The following is a 16,372-nucleotide window of genomic DNA, read 5'->3' on the forward strand; positions in this document are numbered from 1 at the left end:
AAAGTAGGATGAAGAATTCCTGAATGTCCTTCACCCAGATTCCCCAAATGTGGACTGTGGAATCAGACAGTCCCACGTCCACTACTCTGCTTCATCACTTTCTAGCTGGGCAAACTTGAGCTTGTTGTTTAACCTCCCATGTCTCATTATCTTATTTATTTTTTTAAATGTATTTTATTGAAGTATAGTTGATTTACAATGTTGTGTTAATTTCTACTGCACAGCAAAGTGGTTCAGTTGTATATATATATGTATATATATATATACACACACACACGTATATATATATGCATTCTTTTTCGTATCCTTTTCCATTATGGTTTATCACAGACTATTGAATATAGTTCCCTGTGCTACACAGTAGGACCTTGTTGTTTATCCATTCTGTATATAGTAGTTTGCATCCCGTCTCATTTTCTTCATCTGTAAGTTGGGTATAAGAATAGGATGTACCTCGTAAGGTCAGTATGAAGTAAATTAAATTAAATGAAGTAGCACATATCATGCCTGGCTCACCACGTGGCCTCATCAACTCATAGATCTCATCTAGGTTTATTTTATGACATTATGGTTTGCACCTTTCTATAGATTTGCTTTTGCTAACAGTTGTTAGACCATCCGTAGAAAACAGAGGCCCTTGGCTTTTCATGGCCTACTCTGTTCACAGATGGAATAAATGTCGCTGGAAGCTGGTCAGTGCGTCCTTTTCCCCAGGACATTGGGGTGGCGGTGGAGGGGACTTTATTGTGATGATAATGAGTTCCTGGTGAGCCCAACAGACCTAATACTCCTCAAAGCAAGATTCTGCCAACAAAGCGGATCAGAATGACTTTGCCCCCACTTGGCAAGTGTGTTGTACGTTGAAAGAGGCGGCTCCAGAAATGCAGTGCAGTCACCCTAAGGTCCCTCCCAGCCATCAGGGAGTCCAGCCTCCACAACACACCCATTTATGTCAGGATAGCTCTATGCAACTGTGGTAGTCAGAATAATGCCCTCCAAAAGATGTCCACAGCCTAATGTCTGGAACCTGTGGATATGTCACCTTATATGGCACAGGGACTTTGCAGATGTCATTAGACTAAGCATCTTCAGATGGGGAGATAGTCCTCAATTATCCAGGTGGGCCCAGTGTAATCACAAGGGCCCTTATCAGAGGGAGTTAGGAAGGTCAGAGTTAGAGAAGGAGATATGATGACGAAAGCAGAGCAGGGGTGAGAGACGGAGATAGAGATAGAGAGAGGGAGGGGGAGAGAGAGATCAGAACATGTTACTGCACTGCTGGCTTTGAAGACGGAGAATGGGGCCATAAGCCAAGGAATGCAGGAGGCCTCTAGAAGCAGGAGAGAGCGAGAAGACAGATTTCCTCCTAGAACTTCCAGAAGGAGCACAGCCTTGCTGACCCTTTTTTTTTTTTGCGGTACGTGGGCCTCTCACTGCTGTGGCCTCTCCCATTGTGGAGCACAGGCTCTGGACGTGCGCAGGCTCAGCGGCCATGGCTCACGGGCCCAGCCGCTCCGCGGCATGTGGGATCTTCCCGGACTGGGGCACAAACCTGTGTCCCCTGCATCGGCAGGCAGACAGACTCTCAACCACTGCGCCACCAGGGAAGCCCAACTGACCCCTTTTTTTAAAAAAAATAAATTTATTTATTTATTTTGGCTGTGTTGGGTCTTCGTTTCTGTGCGAGGGCTTTCTCTAGTTGTGGCAAGCGGGGGCCACTCTTCATCGCGGTGCGCAGGCCTCTCACTGTCGCGGGCTCTCTTGCTGTGGAGCACAGACTCCAGACGCGCAGGCTCAGTGGTTGTGGCTCACGGGCCCAGTTGCTCCGCGGCATGTGGGATCTTCCCAGACCAGGGCTCGAACCCGTGTCCCCTGCATTAGCAGGCAGATTCTCAACCACTGCGCCACCAGGGAAGTCCCCCAGCTGACCCAGTTTTTACTTTTGACTTTCCTCCCTCCAGAAAGTTTATAAATATATATTTTCCTTTGCTAATTTTACCATGATTTACTTTCCTCTTTTAAATAACTAAATCTTTAATTCAGTTAAGATTGGTTTTGATGTATGATGTCACAGGTAGGTACCATTTTTGTATCTTTTCTTTATTATAAAATAGAACATTCTTTTCTATAGGAGGATTAAATTAAAGGCTATTCATTGTTTTCATAATATTCCTTTTTGGGGCGATTCACACCATTTCAATTATTGTTACTCTAGATGGAATATATTTAGTTATTTTATTTCCAGAGCCATGTAAAATATACTAGTGAAAACATTTAAAGAGAATTCTTTGACATAGGTAATTGAATGCTGTTTGTACTCCTCAGATGACCAGGGAATCTGATTAATGCCTCCCTTCCCTTGAAATTCTCAAAGGATCCATCTCCTAATTTGCCTACATAGGTTGGGGTATAGAAATAGAATATAAATATAATAATCATAAAACTGTTTAAGAATAATATCAGAGAGTAAGACAGTTCAGCTGCGTCAATGGCTCACTCTTTCCTGGCGATTATGATTCAGCGAGTCTAGGGTAGAACTTGAGAATCCATTTTTTTGTTGAAAAAGCCCTCCCAGATTTGCAAACCACTGGGCTGGGTAATTAAAATTGCAGAGATAGCATAAGTAAATGCTAGTTACCATGTTTCAGAGTCCCTTACAAATAACCCCAAATGAGAATGTTGAATCTCTCTTACCAGGTTTAGAACGGGAAAACCGGCCAAGTCAGTAGAGACAAAATCTGAAGGATGAGTGTTCCAGATTCTAACTTAGTGATGTAAAGCAGCCATTTTATCCTTGTTCATCGTTTCTGGGAATCAGGAATTTGGGAAGGGCCTGGTTGAGAAGTTCTGCTTCAGAGTTAGTCAGACAGTGGCTGCAGCTGGAACAGCAGGGGGATGGAGTCGCTGCAGGCTGGCTGGACATCTCGCTTCACATAGTCTCAGGGCCTCCCCACGTGGTCTCTCCACATGGGCTAGTTTGGCTTCCTCACAGCATGGTGGTTTCAGAGCACTTGTGCTCCTTAAATGGAGCTCAGGGCTCTGAGAGAGTGGCTGAAAGAACCAGGCAGGAGCTGTATGGCCTTGTATGACATTGTCTTGGAAGTCGTATAGCCTCATGAGGCTGCCCAAATTCAAGGGGAAGGAACATAGGCCCACCTCTCCATGAGAGGAATAGCATGGTCCCACTGTAAGAAGAGTGTGTGAAGAGGCTTAATATCATCAAAATAACCCAATCCAAAAGTGGGCAGAAGACCTAAATAGACATTTCTCCAAAGAAGACATTCAGATGGCCAAGAGGCACATGAAAAGATGTTCATCATCGCTAATTGTTAGAGAAATGCAAATCAGAACCAAAATGTGATATCACCTCACACTAGTCAAAATGGCTCTCATCAAAAAATCCACAAACAATACAGGCTGGAGAGGGTGTGGAGAGAAGGAAACCCTCCTACACTGTTGGTGGGAATGTAACTTGGTACAGCCACTATGGAGAACAGCATGGAGGTTCCTTAAAAAACGAAAAATAGAGCTACCATATGATTCTGCAATCCCACTCCTGGGCATATGCCCAGAGAAAGACATGGTTCAAAAAGCTACATGCACCCCAATGTTCATTGCAACACTGTTTACAATAGCCAAGACATGGAAGCAACCTAAATGTCCATCGACAGAGGAATGGATAAAGAAGATGTGGTACATATATACAATGGAATATTACTCGGCCATTAAAAAGAATGAAATAATGCCATTTGCATCAACATGGGTGGACCTAGAGATTGTCATACTGAGTGAAGTAAGTCAGACAGAGAAAGAGAAATATCAAATGATATCGCTTATATGTAGAATCTGAAAAGAAATGATAGAAAATGAACTTATTTACAAAACAGAAACAGACTCACAGACTTAGAGAATGAATTTATGGTTACCAGGGGGGGAAGGGTGGGGGGAAGGGATAGTTAGGGAGTTTGGGATTGACATGTACACACTGCTATATGTAAAATGGATAACCAAGAAGGACCTACTGTATAGCACAGGGAACTCTGCTCAATATTCTGTAACATCCTAAATGGGAAAAGAATTTGAAAAAGAATAGATACATGTATATGTATAACTGAATCACTTTGCTGTACACCTGAAACTAACACAACATTGTTAGTCAACTCTGCTCCAATATCAAATAAAAAGTTAAAAAAAAAAAAAAAAAGAAGAGTGTGTGGATCGGAGATATGGCTCTGGCTGTCTCTGGGAAATAGAGTCTGCCCCAGAGTTATCCCTTGCCTCCACCTTCAGTGCACCTGACCCCAAGTCTCTCTCAGATCTGTCCACTTCTCTAGGTACCTTCTCTAGGTACCTCTGGCCACCACCCAGTCCAAACTATCATCACTCCTAGCTTACCTCCAAACTAGGCTCCTTGCTTCCACTTTTCTTGCCTCCAATTCTTTCTCTTCTACAGCTAGAGTTTGTTTGTATACATACATATTTATAAGAAATCTGATTGTCACTTCCCATTGTCCTTTAGGATAACGATAAAACTGCCTTCAAGGCCCTGCAAGATCTGGAAACCTTCTGCCATCCAGCCTCATTTTATACAACTGTTCCCCTTGCTTTCCAACCTGCAGCCCCACTGGTGTTATTTCAGACACTACATTCACAGCATTCTTTCCACCTCAGGACCTTTGACCCTCCCATTCCCTCTCCTCCCTTTTCTGCCACATCTTTAACTCCTATTCATCCTGAGGGCTTTAATTTAAATCTCACTCCCCCTCTCCATTCAGAGTAGAGAGATAGTATAGCATGGTAGCCAGGAGAACAAACTATGGATTCAGACTACTTGAGTCCAAATCCTGGCTCTACCATTTACTAGCTGTGTGACCTTGGGCATGTTACCTAACCTCTCTGTGCCTCAGTTTCCTCCTTTGTAAAATAAAGATAGTAAAAAGACCTATTTCGAAGGATTATTGTGAATGTTGCTGAGTTAACATATTTAAAACACTTAGAACAGTGCCTGCCATGTACGGCTCAATGAGCATTAGCTGGTCGTAGTTTGCCAGCCTATTGCACACTCATAGAACTGTGCTCTTCTGTCTTAAAATTACCTTTCCAGTCAGAGGTTATGCAATGGGATATGCAATGGGTTACCTCCTAATCCCACAGCTGAGGATAAAGAGGTACTAAGTATAAAGCAGGGGCCCTTGACCTGAGGTTCACGAACTGGGAAAAACCTACTTCCATATTTTCATTTACTTCTTACTGAAATTAAGCATTCATTTCAATTAGGAATGTAGTCAACAAACAACAGTATTAGCAGAGCCTGCTATATTGTCTCCAACAGAAATCACAGATATTTCATATCACAATTATTAGAGATGTCTTGAATTATTGTTTGCACATATAATTACTTTGAAATTATGTAAATTTTAGACTCACCACTAGATCTTATTAGTTAAACCATTAATAAAGAAGCACATACAGTGCTATATCACACATTTGTCTTTTTAATATTTTGATGACTGTATTTCAATATAATTGGTTTTCTTTGTAACCCTATTTATCATATTTTATGCATTTTCAAACATTTTCCTGAAAGGGTCCCTAGGCTTCTCCAGATGGTCAGAGGGGTCCATAACACACAAAAAAACTTAAGAATCTAAAAAATAGTAGTCAATCACTCTTAGACATAAATCGTAGCAATGTTTTCTTGGATCTGTCTCCTAAAGCAAAGGAAATAAAAGCAAAAATAAATGGGATCTAATTAAACTTGAAAGCAAAGGAAACCATCAACAAAACGAAAAGAAAACCTACTGAATGGGAGAAAATATCTGCAAATGATATGACCAATAAGGGGTTAATATCCAAAATATATAAACAGCTCATACAACTCAACATTAAAAAAACAACCTGATTTTAAAAAATGAGCAGAAGACCTGAATAGACATTTTTCCAAAGAGGAAATTCAGATGGCCAACAGGCACATGAAAAGATGCTCAACATCAGTAATCATCAGGGAAATGCAAATCAAAACCACAATGAGATCTCACCTTACACCTGTCAGAATGCCTATCATCAAAAAGAACACAAGAGGGGCTTCCCTGGTGGCGCAGTGGTTGAGGGTCCGCCTGCCGATGCGGGGGACACGGGTTTGTGCCCCGGTCCGGGAAGATCCCTCATGCCACGGAGCGGCTGGGCCCGCAAGAAACAAATGTTGGCGAGGATGTGGAGAAGAGGAAACCCTCATATGCTGTTAGAGGGAATGTAAATTGGTGCATCCACTGTGGAAAACAGTATGCAGGTTTCTCAAAAAACTAAAAGTTGGGAATTCCGTGGCGATCCAGTGGTTAGGACTCTGTGCTCTCACTGCCGAGGGCCCGGGTTTAATCCCTGGTTGGGGCACACAAGCCGTGCGTGGCATGGCCAAAAAACCCCCACAAAAACCCTGAAAATAGAACTACCATGTGATCCAGCAATTCCTGGATATACATCCAAAAATACCAAGACAATAATTCGAAAAGATACACACACCCCAATATTCATAGCAGCATTATTTACAACAGCCAAGGTATGGAACAACCTAAGTGTTCATCAGCAGGTGAATGGATAAAGAAGATGTGGCTTATATATACAATGGAATAGTACTCAACCATTAAAAAGAACGAAATTTTGCCATTTGCAAAAACATGGATGGAGTTGGAGGGTATTATGCTAAGTGAAATAAGTCAGAGAAAGACAAATACTGTATGATGTATTTAGCCCATGGGAATCTAAAGCATACAACAAACCAGTGAATATAACAAAAAAGAAGCAGACTCACAGATATAGAGAACAAACCAGTGGTTACCAGTGGGGAGAGGGAAGGGGGAGGGGCAATATAGGAGTAGGGGATTAAGAAGTACAAACTATTATGTATAAAATAAGCTACAAGAATATATTGTACAACACAGGGAATATAACCAATATTTTAAAATAAGTATAAATGGAGTATAACCTTTAAAATTGTGAATTTCTATACTGTATACCTCTCACATATACCTCAACTATATTTCAACCAAAGAAAAGAAAGTAGTCAATGACTGGGATGAGGCACTCTTCTCCAGGTACACTAAGAGGTGAGTCAGTCACTGTCTGAGGACTTTATACATATCCTTATTTAATCCTTGTAACACCCTAATAGGTAGGTAGGTAGGTATTACTATTCCCATTTTATAGATGAGAAAATAGAGGCTCAGAGAGGTGGGTAAATTACCCAAGGTCACGGGACACTCTACTAGTGGTGAAGTCCATGCTTTTAATGACTTCAATATCCTGCTTCCTACATAAATCCTCTTAGTCCTTCCACCATCCTGCCAAGTAAGTATCCTATTCCTCCATTTTACAGATGAGGAAACTGAGACTCAAAGATGATTAGTTATTTTTTCTCACAGATAAACAACAGAGTCAGGATTCAAACCCATGTTTGTCAGGCTCCAAAGGCCTTGTGCCCCACCGTGCCCTGCGGAGTTGATGAAAGGTAACATCAGGCTTGGAGAGCGGATGGTTTATCAGATATATGACTCAGGCAGACCTTTTCATGCCATCCACTAGGATTAGACTGTTTAGAAAGAAATTACTTTTGCTGCTTTTGCTGTGGGGTTACAGAGCGCTGTATGGAACATCTTCGTGGATGTGAAATACACACTGGCATCTGGGAAACTCCATTAGCTGCTATTGTCTAGACAGAGTTAAAAGTAGGAAGCAGGAGATAAAAGAATACACAAGTAGGAAGTTCTGTATTGAGCTCATGCTGAAACGGAAAGAACCATTACTTTGAAACCATTAATGATGAACTTGGTAAAGATCAGAGTAGTCTTGTGACCTGTAAATCTAATGAAATGAAAATGAGGTAATGGTATGTTTTATAACTGCTGAGGATCTGAGAAGCTGGAAATTATCTCAGCGTGAATACCGTAAGGGAACAGGGAACAGGGAACAGTGGAAGCCGTCTAGAAAAGGATCTTTATTCAGCTTTATTTATAGCAGGTATTCGTCTTGTCTTTCAAAATGGGGATCACAAAGGAGTTTGTTTCACCTTGCTGGGTGTATGAAAATACAACGGTTGTCACAGTCCCTACTGCTTCCTTCCATAGAACATAGCATGTACAAAGGAGGGAAAGACAGAGAGTGCTATGAAGAGGGGGCTGAATAGCTGGGGCTAAGAAAGGTGACAGGAGGAAAGAGAAAATAGGAGAAGAAGAAAAGAACTAAGAGATTCTTCCCACCATCACCCAACCCCTATTCTCTGGACCTGAGCTGTCTAATATGGTAGCCACTAGCTATATGTGACTATTTACATTAATTAGGAGTAAATAAGAAATCCACTTCCTTGGCTGCACTCACCACCTCCCAAGTGTTTAATAGGCACATGTAGTTCGTGGCTATCATATTGGATGGCACAGACACAGAATGTTTCCCTCACCCTGGAAAGGTCTATTGGACAGCACTGATAAACACCCAATTCTACCTATAAGTGTAGGAGAATTTGAAGTCCAGGACAAGTGGAACCCTGTGACTGTAACATCCTCAGCCCATGGGAAGACAAGAATAGAATCTTCTGAAGTGGGACAGACGAGTGCCAGCCTCCTGTGTGACCTGGCACATATACTCTCTAAGACTCAGTTTTCTAATATTAATGAGTAATATAAATATTTTACTGGATATTATAGGAAAATTACATAATTAACTAAATTCTTATGATAACCATGTGAGCTATTAGGCCCTTTTTGTGTGTGTGTGTGTGTGTGTGTATGTGTGAGATACGCGGGCCTCTCACTGTTGTGGCGTCTCCCGTTGCGGAGCACAGGCTCTGGACACGCAGGCTCAGCGGCCATGGTTCATGGACTAGCCGCTCCGTGGCATGTGGGATCTTCCCGGACCGGGGCATGAACCCGGGTCCCCTGCATTGGCAGGAGTACTCTCAACCACTGCGCCACCAGGGAAGCCCTAGGCCCATTTTTAAAAATAAATTTATTTATTTTATTTATCTTCATTTTTGTCTGTGTTATGTCTTCGTTGCTGCGTGCAGGCTTTATCTAGTTGTGGCGAGTGGGGGCCACTCTTGGTTGAGGTGCCTGGGCTTCTCATTGGGGCGACTTCTCTTGTTGCACAGCACGGGCTCTAGGCGTGTGGCTTCAGTAGTTGTGGCTCAAGGGCTCTAGAGCACAGGCTCAGTAGTTGTGGCACATGGGAAGCATGTGGGATCTTCCCGGACCAGGGCTCGAACCCGTGTCCCCTGTACTGGCAGGCCAATCCTTAACCACTGCACCACCAGGGAAGCCCCTGATTTTAACAGAGGAGAAACTAGAGTTTAAGACTGTGCTCAAGGTCACATGGTCAGGAGCAGAACCTGGCTTTGGACTCAGGCCTCTGACTTCAGAGGCCACATTCCTACCCACCTAACTACCCCGGTTCCTCATATGCAAATGAAGACGCCTTTGTTGGATTCTCCCAGAAACAGAAACTGAGACAAGGACTTAAGTGCAGCTTGTTTATTTGGGAGGTGGCCTCAGGAAGTACACAGGGGAGAGTGGGGAAGTGAAACAGGGAGGGGAAGGAAGCCATTACAGGGTGGGTTAAGGACCAGGTTACACTGTGGGCAATGGAGCTTAATCTTGATGGGGGAGATAGTGTAGAACATGCACCTCTGAGTTATCCCACCTAAGGAATGAGGGAGATAGGTATTCATCCATCAAGTCCTTGTCATTTGTAGATGGCTGTTCCCCAAAGCATTAACTCTGGCACTTAGGTCTTGAGCTCAAGGGCTAAACAAGTTCCAGTAACCACACAAGGCCCCCCAGGCAGAGGCCACAGGTGCTTGAAGTAGGGAACAAGGACGTGTATATGGAGGGCATGTGAGTGGGGTACCAACATGAGGCTACATCGGAGATTGGACTGAGTGCTCTCTTTAACAAATTAGTGGCTAGTTGAGCTTGGCATTAGGTATTTTTACATCATAAAATTTGAAACCATAATGATTAACAGTCTGCCAGAAAATGTTTACAGGGAAAGCCTGGAGGTACAATTAGACATCTGAGCTGATTTTCAACATGGATGACAGAGTAAAGGGTTAATATTGATATACAAAGATCTCTTTGAGAGGGAACGGGTCAGGGCACAACCTCTATAAGAATGACATAGCCGTTGAGGATACAACATAAACTGGCTAGAACCAACTAGGTCCAAGATGGCAGAAGATTCGACTTCCAGTAGACCTTGAGCCTCATTATACACTCATTGTAATACACTAGTGTATGCTAAATGACTCACCAGCTCCATGACAGTTTCCGAGGCCGACCATCAAAGATCAAAAAGTGGGCAGTGGCCCAATTCCTGGAAATCTCTGCCCCTTCCCCGAAATAGTTGGAATAATCCTCTTACTCCTTAGCCTATGAAATTACCCAGCCCATAAAAACTAACCATCCCATATTTCGGTCCGTTTCACCTTCTGAGATGGTCCACAGTCTGTCTGAGGAGTATGTTTCTCCCAAGGCCATTCTCGCCTTTTGAGACAGACCACATCTGTCTATGGAATGTGTATCTCTCTAAATAAATCCACTTCTTACCTATCACTTTGTCTCTCACTGAATTCTTTCTGTAACGAGACGCGAAGAACCTGAGCTTCATTAAGTCCTGAGACCAGGTGTGTGATCTCGATGAAAAGTCAGTGAGTTCAAGTCCCAATCTGGGTTCTGGCTAGATTCAAGTCCTGGCCCGTGGGTTCAAGTCCCATCTGAATTGTGCAGTTTCATCTTCATTAGGTCTGGGACTTTGTCTAGTTAGTAGTGTAACTTCAACATGTGACACACAGTAAATACTCAAAGAATATTTGTTGAATGAATAAATGAATAAATGAAATTGATAAGAAAAAGACAATTTGGTAGAAAAGTGGGCAAAGGATATATACAGTTAGTTTATAGAAGAGGAAATTCAAATGGTTGATAAACCTTTGGTAGGGTGTTGAATTTCACTAATAATTGGGAAAGTGTACATTAAAGCAACAATGAGATATCTCTCTTCATCGATCAAACTGTCAAATAGTAAAATGAATGATGACATCTAGTGATGGTGAGAATGAAAGTAAAGGTCCCTTCATATAGTTTTTTAAAAACTATTTGAAAATATCTGTTAGCATTTACAATACACACACCCACAAATTCCATATCTAGAAATCTGTTTTATAGAAATAAAAGTACAAATGCCTAAGCATATGTGTACAAGCATGTGTGTTGTTACAACATGCTTTGCAGTAGTAAGAACTTGGATGCAGACTTAATGTACGTCAACAGAAGAATGGTCGAATCAATTGTGACAAGTCCACACCATGGAATATTCCACAGTTATTAAAAAAGGAATGTGTCAGATCTGTGTCTACTAGCCTGGAATGATTTCCACCATATATGGTTAAGTGAGAAAGTGATTGCAGAAAAGTGATAAGATTTCTTTTTCTATGAAATAAACATATCGGACTTTCCTGGTGGCGCAGTGGTTAAGAATCCGCCTGCCAATGCAGGAGACAGAGGTTTGATCCCTGGTCCGGGAAGATCCCACATGCCACGGAGCAACTAAGCCCGTGTGCCACAACTACTGAGCCTATGTGCCACAACTACTGAAGCCCGCGTGCCTAGAACCTGTGCTCCGCAACAAGAGAAGCCTGCGCACTGCAACGAAGACCCAAAGCAGCCAAACAAACAAACAACCCCCCCCCCAAAAAAAAACTAAGCAACCAAACATATCCTTAGATATGAAGGAAGATACCTAACAGGCTGTTACAGGGAGGGGGCTATAAAGACAGAGAAAAAAACAGTTATTTATGAAAGTGAAAATAATACGTATGGTATAATGTTATAGGAAAATATAAAACAGGAAATTTACCTATGATATCCTTGGGAAAGAAAAATCTGAAGGTATATACGGACAAGGACAACAAGGTGACATGTACAAATAAACACATTGATTTAATTTCAGGATGGGACCATAGCTAATATTTTGGTCTTTTTTTGGGGGGGGCCACTCCGCTTGTGGGAGCTTGTGTTCCTCGACCAGGGATTGAACCTGGGCCACGGCAGTGAAAGCACCAAGTCTAAACCACTGGACCGCCAGGGAACTCCCCTTTGTGGTCTTTTTAAAGTATCTGCTTCATATATATACCGTGAGCAGGAAAGAGTTGATTATTCATTGGGCTTCGGCTATATGAAAAGATGCAGAATTGTATTTCTTCATCTAAATTCCCAAACTTTATTTTCTTTCCCTTATTAATTCACTGAGAAGAATAGCTCTTTCCTCAGGGTTTGGCATTTTTGAAGGCAATCAGACTTTTGACTTTTGAGGATATTTCCTCCACATTATTGGGCCAAGAAAGTACCTGCATTCTTTGTTTTTGGGGTCTGGTGTACGTCCAAACTTAGGAGGAGGAAGGGGAAAGGAGAAAATGCCTTTCCACATAAAGAACTACAACTTGTGGCAAATGTCCTGAAGGACTGTGGCAGTGCAAATAAGTTGTTTTGGCTGGTCAGCATCTAAACATCCTTCTTATTTGAGGAGAATGGGGCAGGGGCAGGACCCACCAAGGAGAACAAGAGGACACAGATAGTCTTTCCTACCTCCTGGCCACCAGAATATGGAGCGTAAGCCATGATGGCCATTCTGATGTCCCTTCCCAAGACTTTGAGCCTTGAGGGAACGCTCAACTTCAAAGTCATTTAGAGGTTGTATTAGTTAACTATTGCTGTGTTAGAAATTACCCTAAAATTAGTGACTTACAAACATTTATTATCTCACCGTTTCTGTGGGCCAGCAATCCAGGAGCAGCTTAGGTGGGTGGTTCTGATTAGGGGGTCTCTCACAAGACTGCAGTCAAGGTGTCAGCTGGGTGTGAAGTCATCTGAGGCTTGACTGGGGCTGGAGGATCCACTTCTAAACTCTCTTATGTGGCTGATGGCCAGAAGCTTCGGTTCCTTGCCATCCATGTGGGTTTCTCTATAGACTACTTGGGTATCCTCATGACATGGCAGCTGGCTTCCCCAGAGCACCTGATGGGAGAGAGAGAGATAGGGAGAAAGAAGGAGAGAGGAAGGAGAGGCAGAGAGAGTTTATGCAACAGAGCACATACAACTGAAGCCTCAGTAGTTTTAGAAACTAACCTTGGAAGTGACATATCATCACTTCTGGTTTCTGCTGGTCACACAGACCAACCCTGGTGCAATGAGGAGGGTACTACCCAAGGGCAGGAAGGCCAGGAGGCAGGATCACTGAGGACTCTTGGAGCTGGGCTAGCACAGAGCTGGTTTGTAAGACCTGTTCTGTAGCAGAGTCTTGACTGTGTCCTGCCTCCTGTGCTTCCTGCCTGAGTCTGATTTTTCAGCCTTCCCATCAATTCTACGAGTTGCCTGACATGCTTCCAACGCTCTCTTCTATTTCAGTTCGCCAACTCTGTCTTCTTTTGCTTGCAATGGCAACCCTGACTAAAACGGTGCTACAGGAGAGGACAGCGGTGGGAAAGGTGAGTTGGTAGTGGAGGAACTCACTTTAGATAAGGTAATCAGGGAAAGCCCCTCTGAGGAAGTACCATTTACCCAGAGGGCTGAATGGTGAGATAGCCAGCAGATGTAGTGTGGAAGGACAGACATTTCAGGCAGAGGGAGCAGCAGGGACAAAGGCTCTGAGGCGGGAGCTGAGAGGCCTGGATGGCTGCAGTGTAGCAGGCAAGTGGGCAAGTGGGGGGAGAGGTCAGCGGAAGCCAGATCACGCAGGATCTCGAGGTCATGGTAAAGAACTTGGATCCCTTCCGCCAACCGAATCCATCTCTTATTCCAGACATCAGAGTCTGAGAAGGCTGAGGGTCAGACCTGAGGTCCCCTTGTCTGGGTATCAGGATCAGCTAAGGCAGTGAGTGCCTTTAACCAGATCATGATAAAGAACTTCTTTGTCAACTCACCTGTCTGTTTTGCTAGCTTGTGGGTTTCCTTAATTTCTGGTTGGGTTCTTTCCTGAGTTCCTTAGTTACCTTTGATAAATTCCAACCCAACTCTGCTGAGCTGAGGGGAAAGATTTTTGTCCACTGTTGGGCCTGGGAATCCCAGCTAGAGAGTCCAGTCATCTGGGGAAGATGGGCAGTTACCCTGGATGGTGTGGGAACGAGCAGGTGGATTCCAATGGATCCCTTCAGTCTCATTTCACGGTCCCACATTCATTCAACAGTTGTTCAGCATCCAGCATATGCCTGGGCTCCCTGTGGGCCTCTGGCTACAAAGATCCTCTTTTCCAGGAATCAAGCTAGGTATGAGGGATGGCCCAGTCCCAACATTATTGAGTGACAGTTCCCTGTTACTTAGGAGCTGCTAAAAGCTGCTGGCCCTGCGTACCCTGCATTCCAAATGGGAGCCAGATACTTCCCCTCCGAGGCTTACTAAAGGGGTAGAACTTGTCCTATATCCCCTAGCCCAAACCTCGCTTTCCTTTTCCTTGCCCATATAATAATCCTGGGGAGGGAGGGCTTCTCTGGTTTTATTGAGGAATATGGTGTCTATGGCAGAAGACAATCCCCACCTCCACACCTTTAATTGGGAGTCCCTCCTGTCTATTGAGGGGTGACTTCAAGAAGGGGATGCTGGGATGCTGTTTCCCAGTCGGGGTCTACTTGGTGGTGGACTTGCTATGCTTATCCGAGCAGGGAGGGAGAAGGATGGAGAGGGGAGGAAGTGTAGTTGCTGGCCAGGATGTATGAGTTTCTCTGGGTCAAGTGGATGCTTCAGTCATTAGCCAGACTTGCCGGTACCCCACTCAAGCAGGCTGACTGCTGAACAGGAGGGTCCCACCAGTGGCAGGCGCCCTGGTGGTGGGGTACGGTAGGAGAGCTCAAGTCTGAGCTGGATGCTCCTTGTCAGAGAACCTTGCAGTGGAGAAGCCCTTACCTAAGAGACTTACTTATGCGCCCCATGAGAAACCATGTATGGACCCTTGCTTCCCTGGGTTAGCCAGGAAAGCAGGGTCAAGCAACAGGGAGAGGGCTATGTTGCAGAGGGCTGTTCCTGCTCCCTCCTCCCAATTTCAATAAAGGGAGGGTGCTAGGGCGTGTCTCCCAACCAGGCCATGCCCCCGCTTCCACTTTTTATCCAAACAGGTGGGGTCCCGGCACAAGTCAATCCTTGGATCAGTAAGGGAGATGATAAAATGAGATTTAAATTGAGTTTGAGAATAAAGCTTTCAAGGGTGGAGGTTTAACAACAGAAAGTGATCCAAAAGTAATGCAATCTGCCCAAGATGTCATTAAAGGATGGAAAACGGAGATTCAGCACAGCAGGGCTGAAAGCAGAGATAGGGGGAAAAAAGCTTTATTATTATATCCCACCAGGTTGAGTTGCCTCAATGCACTGGTACTGTGAGTAAACAGAATAACTGAGACATGGCTTGGTAGGACTGGAGTCTGGCTTAGGTGAGCAGCTCCAGGGTGCCGAGAGGGCCCGGGGAGGCAGGTGTGCACATCCCAGGTTGGCTGATGGAGAGGGCTTTCCAGAGAAGGGGCACTGAGTTGAGCCTTGAAGGATGAGAAAGAGTTGATTCAATGAAAGGACAGTGGCAAAGGGCTTTCCAGGGAGAGATGACAACACAGTCTGGAGAGTAAGTTGAAGGCAGAGAGGACAGTTAGAGAGGCAGGCCAGGAACCCCATGGCCTTGAGGCCCTGCGGGCTTAAGGAGTGAGGGCTCTGGGAAGTTGATTCAAACCTGGGAGCAGCACAATTGGGTTTGCATCTTAGAACCATCTAGTAGCTGGATTCTGGCAGTGCTGTGGACTTGAGCTCCAGGCACGCTTCTCATCCATTCACCTGGCCCTGGGACCCCCACCTCCCTGCAAAGGCCATTTCCTCTGTGATTCCAAAATCCTGGGTCCCCACTCTTTGGAACGTCCTTTGCCCTACTCCCATCACTGAACCCTTCATAGTTCCACCCTTTGATGGGACCCTGAAATATTGCCACCCTCCCCATAAGTCATCATCTCTCTTTCCTTCTCCAGCGCAAGGAGATTCGATGCCTTCTCTGGGCCCATGACCGCCAGCCCATGTCTCCTTGGGATATGCATATACTAAAATATCTTCCCTTTATCTCATCTGGTCTTCACCCCATGGGGCCACCCGAAGGCTACTATTTATTCTTTCACATAGTAATTTAAGCTGCTTTAATTGCTGCTATGATATGTTTTATATAACATAATTAATGTTTTAATTCTGTGTACTTGCTTCCCAAGGCAGTTTTGTGAAGGGCCCAATTTTAGAATCAAGCAAATAATGAATAAGTAATGGCTGAAGTTATTATAGTAACTCCCTCCCTAGCCCCCTTAGGAATTAAA

Source organism: Leucopleurus acutus, assembly GCF_964270905.1.
Source record: "Leucopleurus acutus genome assembly, chromosome: 16".
Classification (NCBI taxonomy): domain Eukaryota; kingdom Metazoa; phylum Chordata; class Mammalia; order Artiodactyla; family Delphinidae; genus Leucopleurus; species Leucopleurus acutus.